The sequence below is a fragment of the Xenopus tropicalis genome, chromosome 3 (assembly GCF_000004195.4).
Source record: "Xenopus tropicalis strain Nigerian chromosome 3, UCB_Xtro_10.0, whole genome shotgun sequence".
Classification (NCBI taxonomy): domain Eukaryota; kingdom Metazoa; phylum Chordata; class Amphibia; order Anura; family Pipidae; genus Xenopus; species Xenopus tropicalis.
Genome location: NC_030679.2, coordinates 91,055,419 through 91,067,930, shown reverse-complemented (window position 1 = coordinate 91,067,930; position 12,512 = coordinate 91,055,419).

Genomic DNA, 12,512 nt, shown 5'->3' with positions numbered 1-12,512 from the left:
CCTGTGTCTACTGAATCTGATGGGGAAAAAAAAAACCAAGGGAGGAGGCTAGCAGTTAATAGACGTTTAGACAAATGTATGAATTTGGTGGACACGTCTATTTTTCCAACCCTTTACAACATTAAAGTGGTTGTAAATTCAAAATACAAAAGCTAATATCCGGTTCGCCCCTCAAAAACAAAGCTATCTACAATATATTTCCAGAGTTCTTCAGTTCTTGACTGAAGGAAGCAGGGAGAAACAAATACATAAAGCAACCCTTTACACTAAGGGGCACATTTACTAACCCACGAACGGGCCGAATGCGTCCGATTGCATTTTTTTCGTAATGATCGGTAATTTTGCGATTTTTTCGGCGTCTTTACGATTTTTGCGTAAAAACGCGAGTTTTTCGGCGTCTTTACGATTTTTGCGTAAAAACGCAAGTTTTTCGGCGTCTTTACGAAAGTTGCGCAAAGTCGCGATTTTTTCGTAGCGTTAAAACTTGCGCGAAACGTTGCGCCTTTTAAGTTTTAACGCTACGAAAAAGGCGCGACTTTGCGCGCAAGTGTTAACGCTACGAAAAAATCGCGACTTTGCTCAACTTTCGTAAAGACGCCGAAAAACTCGCGGTTTTACGCAAAAATCGTAAAGACGCCGAAAAAATCGCAAAAAATACGAAAAAGTCGCAAAATGTTCGTTTCCAATCGGAATTTTTCCAATTCGGATTCGAAATCGTGTCTTAGTAAATCAGCCCCTTAGTCTAACCTCAGTGTGGAACAACCCCTGCTTTCCTTCAGTCCAGAGCAGTTGAGCAGCACTGATCCTTTGTTTCTGCCTCAAAACTTGTGTGAGCATGTACAAGCGCACATCTTAGAGGGAACATTGCCAGTGGGCATAATAAGTGATGATGATTGGCACTTAAGGGTGTTGGGCAAATGAATATTTTAAGTCACTACCCTAGACCTAACAAACAAACTTGTGCGCTCACAGAAGACTCCTAAATGACACAAAGGCCAAGATTTGTGCAGTGAATAACACTGGGAAGAATTTGTCAACCTGCAACTTAATGACTGACCCCTGAACTCCACTTTTCCTTTTGTTGCTACATGCAATTTGGACTATAATGAGACATGCAATAGAATGCAGCCATTCTTAGGGCGAAGACACACTGGGGGATTAGTCACCATGACTTTATGGCACGCCATAAACGGTGCACAGTTGTTTGCGGTGACTTGTATATTAACCTATGGCAGCTAAATCGCAATTAGTCGCCGTGACAGAGGTTTTAAAATTGTGCTAATTGCCCTGTGTGTCTTCGCCTTTAGAACCTGTCATGCCACTAAAGGGAAGAGATTAAGTGGTCCACTAAGGGAGCATCATGTCAATAATAGATGAGGAAGGTGTGGGTAATAGGCTGAGTGTTGCCATACCCTGGGGAGTTGAATTACATTGCACCAATGCAGTTACCCCTAACATGTTATTTTCTAAGTTGCAGCGGTGAACAAAACTACCCACCTATAAGTATTTTGCTATAATTTTCTAACATATTTGTTTGAACAAATCCAATGCTGATTGGTTGGTAAAAGTAATTGCAATTTAGAACCCACAGTATGTAAGAAAATCAGTCAATGGGGCAGATTTATCAAAACACGAGTTCGAATTTCTTCAGATTGCAAATATCACGAAAATGCTTAAGAAAATAGTCACGATAATATCGTATTGGTGATCCGAAAGTCAAGATATTTTCATACCGAACGATTGTAAACAGCGGCAAAGCCGATCCGATTTTTTCGCGCTAAAAATATGAAGAAGTCGAGCAAGGTACGAAAAAGTCGCGGAACATACGATTGGACCGATTGAACAAACGCTCGGAGCATTCGTGGATAAGTAAATGTGCCCCTATGTGTTTCATGAACTAAAATAACTCACCAAGTTGTGGGATATGTTTTAAACATTATAAAAAGCTTCCACGTGCTCTGTGTACTTTTCAAGGATTGTATGCCGTTTCAGCTTCATTGTTGGCCCTGAAAAAATGACATACATAAAAGAAAAGCCAAAGATATACACTTTCCCATGTCCCAGCACTGAATTTAGAACTTACTCTTGCATATAATGTATTTAATAGCAGTAAAGACCTAGTTATTTCTGTTGGGGTTAAGGATGCCGTAAGTAAGACCATAAAGATGAATCCGGAAAAGGGGTGAGAAAGTTTAGAATGGAGGTAAAACCAAGATGGCAGTAAAAAGTAAAAAAGTCAGCCTAGCCTGATCCCACAGGTTGGGAGGAAACCATGATAGTCTGTAAGCTTGCTGGGACCAGCTCACCCCACTTAGGCCCACAGTGCCACACTAAAGTGGCCTATGGGATGCCTGGGGGGCAGCATCGCTATTGCAGAGCACATAATAGTGCTATCGGCACTAGAACTGAAATTCCAATTTAAAAATCAGAATTTCGGCTCTTGAAGTTACCAGGAGCTGTTTTTTGTCGCTCCTTATAAAGAATACACTACTGCAAATTTAAAGCTAATAATGGAGGAAGGCATATTGTAATTAAACATTGAAAATTGGGCTGAAAATGCCCCCTTTTTAACAGGGTAACGAAAGCAGGAAAACTGGTGTGGCTTAGAAAGAAGAAACTGAAACATGAGTGTGCCAGTCATACAACTCCCAACAGAAAATCTACGTTAAAAAGATTACAGCCATAAAAGAACTTGAGCCTCAGTTACAAAGACTAGGGAGACAAGGTTGAACTTTAATGAAACTTCAAATGGCAATTTAGGCAGCAAGTCATGAAAAATGGGAATGAAAATGTAAAAGGCACCAGAGAATACTAATAAAACTATGTTTTGTTATATTTTGCCTTGTCTGAAAATGGTTGTTTGTTGTGGTGAAGTACCCCTGTGATATACACAATTCAGCAGCAGCACCAACACAATGGGAATCCCATGTTTAAGTCAAATATCATCAAGTAGACATGTGATAGTGCTTTTACTCAATCATATACTATCATGTTGCATTTGGTATACTATTTATAAATATAGTCTTCTCACCCATTTCTCCACCAGATATTGAAAAATCCTTGGGCAGAATTGTCCACTTCTGTATGCGCTGGGCATTGGATACTGCTTCCCTATTCGCTGTGTTTATTCCCTCTTCAATAGCTTTGTACACAGCTTGGTCTTTCCTTCCAACAATTTCTGACACTTTTGTAGCTTTACTTCCAACATCCTGGCAAAACCGTATTGCTTCCTGGGTTAGATTGTCCGTTGCCTCTAAGGAATCTGAATTCACAGTGCTCTGGGAGATAAAACCGTACTATCTGTAATTACTTGCTGTTTAGTTCCATAGTGTCTTTACAGAATTGTACTGTACCTTAAGAGTAAGAAGCATTGATAAGAATTTTCTTTTGTCACCGATGAGTACAGCATTACTAACGATTGGCAAATGTCTCTTTACTGCATCTTCAATAAGTATGGGAGGAACATTTTCCCCTCCAGCAGTAATGATTAACTCTTTTCAGAAAAACAAAATATTAATAGTGTGAGTGTGAGTGCAAATACAAACTTGCTGGAGAGTAAAAAGCAAAAATCATGGTAATAATGGCTATTTATAAATGAATATTGTGAGAGACACAGTAAATAAGATTACTGTTTGGTGTATTTTCCACCAGGGACCTGTCACCCAAAGAAATAATTCCAATTTCTTTTCCATTGTGTTTGTTAAGCAAAATTAACTTCACATACTATATAAATCTTGTTTCCTTCAGCCTTGGGAATATACAATCACAGCTAGCAGGCGGCTGCCATTTTGTGGGCACTGTTATTAAGGCAAGCTTTGTATCATCCCAAAATCTTGTGTATGTGCCAGAATGGGGGACCTGATGCCCTTGCTCATGCACTGGCTACACAATTAGATGGTGAGAAGGTAGGGGGAGTGTGAGTGCTGAATGGAAAGTTTAAGTAATTGCTTGCCCCGCCTCTATAAGGCATAGAGGTGGGGCAGGCAGTATATAATTGACAGCTAGGATTTTGAAATGCATTTATAATGGGTTTGAATGTGTTAATATAAAAATGAATTTTGGTTTCATGTTTAATTTGAAAAGGACTTTTATTATACAGGGTCTCATGTCTGGGTGACAGGTCCATTTTCAAGGTGGGATACACGTAGCACCAGAGTAAATGCCTGGTTTTGCAGCAACTAGTGCTGTTTTCTGGTTAGTGGCTGGATAAATGAGTTCTGGGAGTAAATTGGCATTGCAGCCGAGATGCGGTTAATGGGTCACATGGTAGTGTCACATGGTCTGTTAAGGTATTTAGTGAGTAAATTGTTCACTTTTGTGTATTGCACCTGAAGAAGGGGTCACCCCCGAAAGCTTGTGTCATAGTAATACAGGCATGGGACCTGTTATCCAGAATGCTTTGGACCTGGCATTTTCTAGATAAGGAGTCTTTCCGTAATTTGGATTGTTTTGCCTCAATAAGGATTAATTATATCACAGTTGGGATCAAGTACAAGGTACTGTTTTATTATCAGAAAGAAAAATATTTTTTAAAGATTAAATGATTTATTTAAATGGAGTCTGTGGGAGATGGCCATCCCATAATTTGGAGCTGTCTGGATAATGGGTTAGTGGATAACCAATCCCATACTTGTACTGACCCCAGCACTGCAATCCTTTAACAGATATCTCATGCAACTACGGTTATTCTGTGTATCTGGCATCATAGCCTTACTCTTATTATTGATGAAATTTGTTATGAATGTTTAAGTTTGTTTTTAGTTTCCATATCCTCCCCACAGTGCAGCCTTATGCAGATGTCTGTGTTATATATTTATGTATGTATATATATATATATACAGGTCCTTTTCAAAAAATTAGCATATTGTGATAAAGTTCATTATTTTCTGTAATGTACTGATAAACATTAGACTTTCATATATTTTAGATTCATTACACACAACTGAAGTAGTTCAAGCCTTTTCTTGTTTTAATATTGATGATTGTGGCATACAGCTCATGAAAACCCAAAATTCCTATCTCAAAAAATTAGCATATCATGAAAAGGTTCTCTAAACGAGCTATTAACCTAATCATCTGAATCAACAAATTAACTCTAAAAACCTGCAAAAGATTCCTGAGGCTTTTAAAAACTCCCAGCCTGGTTCATTACTCAAAACCGCAATCATGGGTAAGACTGCCGACCTGACTGCTGTCCAGAAGGCCATCATTGACACCCTCAAGCAAGAGGGTAAGACACAAAAAGAAATTTCTGAACAAATAGGCTGTTCCCAGAGTGCTGTATCAAGGCACCTCAGTGGGAAGTCTGTGGGAAGGAAAAAGTGTGGCAGAAAACGCTGCACAACGAGAAGAGGTGACTGGGCCCTGAGGAAGATTGTGGAGAAGGACCGATTCCTGACCTTGGGGGACCTGCGGAAGCAGTGGACTGAGTCTGGAGTAGAAACATCCAGAGCCACCATGTACAGGCGCGTGCAGGAAATGGGCTACAGGTGCTGCATTCCCCAGGTCAAGCCACTTTTGAACCAGAAACAGCGACAGAAGCGCCTGACCTGGGCTACAGAGAAGCAGCACTGGACTGTTGCTCAGTGGTCCAAAGTATGTCATTCGGAAATCAAGGTGCCAGAGTCTGGAGGAAGACTGGGGAGAGGGAAATGCCAAAATGCCTGAAGTCCAGTGTCAAGTACCCACAGTCAGTGATGGTCTGGGGTGCCATGTCAGCTGCTGGTGTTGGTCCACTGTGTTTTATCAAGGGCAGGGTCAATGCAGCTAGCTATCAGGAGATTTTGGAGCACTTCATGCTTCCATCTGCTGAAAAGCTTTATGGAGATGAAGATTTCATTTTTCAGCATGACCTGGCACCTGCTCACAGTGCCAAAACCACTGGTAAATGGTTTACTGACCATGGTATTACTGTGCTCAATTGGCCTGCCAACTCTCCTGACCTGAACCCCATAGAGAATCTGTGGGATATTGTGAAGAGAAAGTTGAGAGACACAAGACCCAACACTCTGGATGAGCTTAAGGCCGCTATTGAAGCATCCTGGGCCTCCATAACACCTGAGCAGTGCCACAGGCTGATTGCCTCCATGCCACGCCACATTGAAGCAGTCATTTCTGCAAAAGGATTCCCGACCAAGTATTGAGTGCATAACTGAACATAATTATTTGAAGGTTGACTTTTTTTGTATTAAAAACACTTTTCTTTTATTGGGCGGATGAAATATGCTAATTTTTTGAGATAGGAATTTTGGGTTTTCATGAGCTGTATGCCACAATCATCAATATTAAAACAAGAAAAGGCTTGAACTACTTCAGTTGTGTGTAATGAATCTAAAATATATGAAAGTCTAATGTTTATCAGTACATTACAGAAAATAATGAACTTTATCACAATATGCTAATTTTTTGAAAAGGACCTGTATATAATATAAAGGCCAATGTCATTGTTTAAAAAGGAAAATAAAGTTAATCATAAATTGAAGGAAGCTGCACTTTATCTTGTAATGCTAATAAACAGAAAATAGTTACTTTGGATTTATAAAGGTTTTAACCTTTGATCCTCCCAGTTACTTGCAGGAAGCCTTCAGCATCCATCTTCCCAATATCTCCTGAGTGCAGCCATCCCTCTTCATCGAATGCTTCCTTTGTTTTGCTGTCCATGTTCAGATAGCCCATGAATACAGTCCTGCCCCAAAAACAGATCTCTCCATTTCCCTCTGCATCTTTGTTTACCAGTTTCACTTGACATCCAGGGACGACTTTACCGCAGCTGCAATAAGTGTGCTTGGTTAAACTGGGTACCAAATCCAAATCACTGCCATGAACAGCTTGATATCACAGGGATAGATTTAGACAGTTTAATCAGCTTCCCTGGCTAGTAAATCAGTTTTACTGACAGCGTTACCACCTGCAGTGTCGGAGTCTGATGCCAGGGGCCCACCAGAAAACCCTGGACCATGGGCCCACTCTATAAACTATTATTCCTCCTTTGCTTATTTAATCTCTTTATTATCCTAGTCTCTTAGTTCCTCTTTGTTCTCATACAGAAATAAGGAATGACCATGAAGCAGGTCACTGGGAGTTTTCCTGGTATCCCGATGGACCAGTCCAACTCCAGCAAATAGTTAGAAGTAAAAGGGCCCATTGACACCTGGGCCCACTGAGAGTTTCCTGGGTATTCTGGTGGGCCAGTCCGACACTGGCCAAATGTTCAATTTTGACATGAACAGTTCAGTTTTTCTTATGGCTGTTGGGTCTCAGCTGCCTGTTCAGTTTTCAGCCTTATGAAACCCGAACATATATGGCCAGTAACAACCTTTGATCTTACGTCAATGCCCCGAAAGCTAACAAACATGTCCCCATGTGTCATCATCTCACCCTCTTGTCTGTTTTTGCCAAGGTCAAAGTTGGCAACTCTAGTTACCGATGTCTGTAATGATTATAGTGAGCAAATACCAGTCTTACCATTGCAATTGATGTGTTTGTGGACCAGACATACAGTGGGGTCCTGTTGTCTCACTCATGCCATATGCTTCATACAATGTGATATTGAGGCCAAGGAAAAATTCTAGGGTTTCCAGGGAAATTGGTGCAGCTCCTGAGAAATGTTTTTGACAACAAGAAAATCCTAGGAGTTTACGTATCTTTGCCAGGACCAAGTAATCCACCAGTGATGGAAGAAATGTCTTAAGCCCACTGCTAAACCAGAGGAGCAGAGAGAGAAATTGATTAGTTTAGGCAGCGCACAATTCCTTCCCTTCCCTAATGTCGGTGTATAGGTAACTATGAGATTAGGGTATATTTATCATGCTGTTAGAAAATCAAAGTAAAGCATCTGATTGGGGTGCTATGAGCAACATCACCGGTGATGTTTTACTCCACTTTCTACACAGCATGATAAATATACCCCCAAGCATGGGTGACAAAACGTCTTGCCTGCCAAGACCTTAATAAATAATTCTTTGAATGTGGCATGTTTATAAGAAAAAAAGAATAAATTGGATTTTAACTAAAAAATGTGATTTCTATTTATAAATGTACCAATACCAAAACAATCAGTGGTAGATATGATGAACTAAGGCTGGTATGCAGAAGAGGTGCTGCTCTCAGTAAATCAATATGTGGGAATAATACCTGGCTGCACAACCCTTATTGTACAGGCTCTCATAGTCAATGTTTTATGGTTTTTGTAGCCCAGCAAAAATTCCCATCTGCCATAACCCTAATAGTAATATTTAGTGATGTTATTCTGCTTTTGCAAATTGTGACACAAGTCAGTCTCTCTGTTGTAACTGTCTGCTCAGGGATCCAGGTCAGGAGTAAACTGTCTGACTCCTGGCCTGTTTATAAGCAGGACTTATATTGCAACATATGTGCTCAAATGTTTCTCAGTTTGCAAGACCCAACAGTAGAAACAGCAGTAGCATGTTAAAATTTTATATTGTAAAGTCAATGATGAAACATTCCGCTTGGATCCTGCCTATGGTGGCCCCTGATAAAATCCTTTATTTACCAAGGAACCCCATGTAATGTCCTTATTTGTTATCCATGTTAACTTGGTGCCATTGTGTGCAGCAGATCATGAATGTCCCTCACCTATGAGATCCATGGTTTACGTTGTGACTTGAGAGGCAATTTATACTTTACCTGGCAGGGCTTAGGTTCTTCTCTAAGCTGAGGGACATTGCCCAGGACAGAACCATCTTTCTGACAGTTCCTGATTGTGCTGACACATCTTTGATATGCTCCATGATTTTTTCCCACACCCTTGGGACACCCATATGGGATGTAGGTTGCACTTCCCTCAGTGTGTCCACCAAGGAACCCTGTCACTCACAAAATAAAAACAGATATGGTTAACTTTTGTAATTTTTAGTCAAACATAACAATATTCCAGAATATGTAAAAACAGTTTATATTTTTAAAATGCATTAATGATCCTCTAAAAGGTGATGCTTATAAACAGTGCTTAGTGATGTCATTTTAGTCACATGAAACTCACTCACTGGCACTTGTATTCAAATAAATACTGCACCCCTTGTTGTAAAATATGAGGAGATTAAAAGTTACCTGGGAGTCCCATGACCTGAATAAAAGCACTCCGCCATCGGCCTTATGCAACTCCTCAGTGATTTATAATCTCCTTATATATCTAAGTGGTCATTGCAAATGAACAGGTAAACAGAAGAAAAAAAATCAATGTTGATTCCCTATTGTGCCACGTAATGTAAATCTTTTTCTGATCAACTATGTATCATAAATGTTATAATGTATTGTAAATATTCAGTATAATTTAAGTCGGTCCCTAAATTCAGGTAATCCAAGGCACAGACCTTCCCTGATACAGGGCTGTAGCTGCCTTGGGTTGACAGAAATGGCAAAAAGAGAAGGTGTGGCATGTCTAGCCTTATTCAGTTCAGCTCACTTCAATTCGGTTACTGTGACCTTTGAGACTGCAGCTAAATAAAACAATGGTAAAGTCCTGTTCTGCAGCATTTTGGTATCGCTCTCTGTTTTCTGCACATAAATCCTGTAATTTGCCTAGGGCTGTGTCAAGCTAATCCTCCCAACACCTTACGCCTGGGCTTTTTGATATGTTTGACTTGACTTTAAGACACACAAGCTCATTTATTCCATGTTAATCTGCCTGGTTGCACCCAAGCTTATTTAGTTCTGTATTTTTCAAAATGCCACATTTTTATGCATTTGACAAAAACTTGTAAATTTAAAAATGTATTTTGAACTCACAAAAATCCTTATAAACATAGAATACATGCATTTAGATGTGTTCAGCATACATTCAAGTAGATGTGCATCCAGTAGCCAAATTAAATTCACATTCAAAGCATCTCAGTCTGGTTTTTGATTTAATAGTGTTTGTGAAATATATAAATCTGCCATGCAGCTCTTGTATATAAATACACAGTAGATGCCACTAGATGGTGCTCAAAATAAAATTTTGGAAGCAACAGACATTGAAATAATCACAATATCTTAAAGGGACTTAAAAGGAATTTGCACTCCTGGTGTTTAAATAACTTGGGCATAGCAGTACAGGTATAGAACCTGTTATCCAGAATGCTCAGGACCTGGGGTTTTCCGGATAAGCAATCTCTCTGTAATTTGGATCTCCATACCAAATTACTATTAAAAAATAATTTAAACATTAACTAAACCCAATAGGATTGTTTTGCCTCTGGGAAAGATTCATTATATCTTAGTTGGGATCAAGTACAATGGAGTCTATGAGAGATGGACTTTCTGTAATTCAGAACTTTCTGGATAACAGGTTTCCAGATGATGGATCACATACCTGTACTAGTAAATAAATAGTTGTAATGTAATACGTTTCTAAACTAAAAACCAGTACTACGTTTGGTTGCTTGCCAGATCCAGAGGGTATTTATGTACTATGTATATCTGTATATCCTTTGTCTCTGAGATCGGGCATGTTGGAAAATATTACGTACTGATGCCCTATATTTCTGCAGTTCCTCCTCAGTCTCGGTGGTTTGTGCAGTCTGCCTAAATACAATCCTGTTGGGTTTATTTAATTCAATTATTTTTTTAAAGACTAGTACCTGTATAGTGATCCAAATTACAGAAAGATCCGGAAAACCCCGCTTTTTAAGCATTCCTGATAACAATTATCATACCCAACTACAAAAAGGGAAATTCACAGTAGAGAAATATGTAGCTTTAATACATTTACTGAAACAACACAACTCTTGCTCCAATTTCTCTCTGTGTTAAGAAAGAACAAAAACAACAATTCTGTTCACAGAAGCCAGTTATGCATTTGTGAAACCGAATGCTTCTCCAAAAAGCAAAACACATTTGCTGTCTGTATTGCACAATGCAGCCATTAAACCTGATGTTAAACTATGGGATTTTGTGACAATAGAAGAATCACATGATAATTGCAGGATTTCACTAACATGGTGTTTAATTTTTGTTACCCTCCAGTCTCCAACCCCATTCAGTTTCTGACAGACATACTGAAACTCGGCATTTCAGGCCCCTGAGCCGCCTCAGCCAGCTCCTGTGATGATGCCCCCCCCCCCCGCCTTGGAGGGGCGCAATAGTGCTCCCTGCACTAGCAGAGCAGAATTTCCTTTTTAAAAAACTCTTACAAAGTTAAATTGGTTTGAAAAAAGCCCGAAGCTTTATCAGAAAGGTCTATGTAAATGCTGCTATCGGAGGGAGATTCTAGGGCTCTTTACTTAGTTATAGCAAAGCTTTCTGCTGAATAAATATAGCGTTCTATGTGGCACTAATGTGGCGAATCCTTCTCCTTTAAAGGAGATGTCAAGGCTAAAATTAATTTTAGGTGTAATGGAAAGGGCGCCTTACCCCCACCTCAACCACATAAGTTCAGCTCCCTCACTCTTCTCCTACAGCCTGTCCCACCGCATTCTTTTTTTCTTCATCTGGCGTTTCACCAGGTGGCCATTTTGCCAGGGTGACATCATTGAGCACCTGTGTGTGTTCCATATGCACATGCGCGCATAGCCCCTCCTGCCTGACCTCTTGAAGCACTTTTTTTAAAACAAGGTTTATTAAAATACGCAAAATAGACACATGTGCGCATGCTCATTAAAAACTGCTAAGAAGTGTGCGCGTGCACCACGCCAGGAGACAAGTAGAATTCTGAAGGGAGGGGGGAGAGGGAGTTACAGAGCTGTACAGTGGAAGAAACATCAAGGGATCGCTGCAGCTTCACTGTTTGCTTTTGAGGGACCGGAGTGGCAGGTTTTAAAGAATGCTGTGAGGCTTTTCACTGCTAAAATTTTTGGTTGGGGGGTTGACTTGTCCTTTAAATGAAATTTCCATTGCTTTAATCTAAAGAGTTCCCTCTGGTGCGCTGATCATTTTTTAAGAAAAAAGAACATTCCCTATCTGTCTATAATCCCGTCTAATGTATTTGTACAGAGCAATCATGTCCCCTCGCAAGTGACTTTTTTTCTAAAGAAAACAACCCGTCACAGTCTAACCTCATAGTTTAAATATTCCATCCTCTTTAGTTCCACCCGTCCAGTTTAGTTGCACGTCTCTGCACTCTCTCCAGCTCATTAATATCCTTCTTAAGGACTGGAGCCCAAAACTGCACCGCATACTCAAGGTGAGACCTTACCAGCAGGACCGGCCTTAGGGCCCCGCACCAGAGGAGTAAGCTGTCCAGCCCACCCCCAACAATGATTCCCTGATAACACTGCTATGTGTTTTGGGACATTAAACACAAAGTGGACACTGCATTCATACTTCTACCCCAGGGTATGCACTGCCCTTCACTGTGTACAGTGTGCTTGAGGGGCCAATAATCGCTGTCTCTTACTGTATATAGTATTCTTGGTATGTCAGTGCCCAGTGCTTGGGGGCCACATGGTGACATGAAATGTTGGGGGCCGACGGTACAAGGGAAAGAGAGGTAAAAAGGCAGGGTTACAACATCAGTACTGCGGTACTCCACTAACACTGGCCCAATTAGAAAATGTTCCATTTACCACCACTCT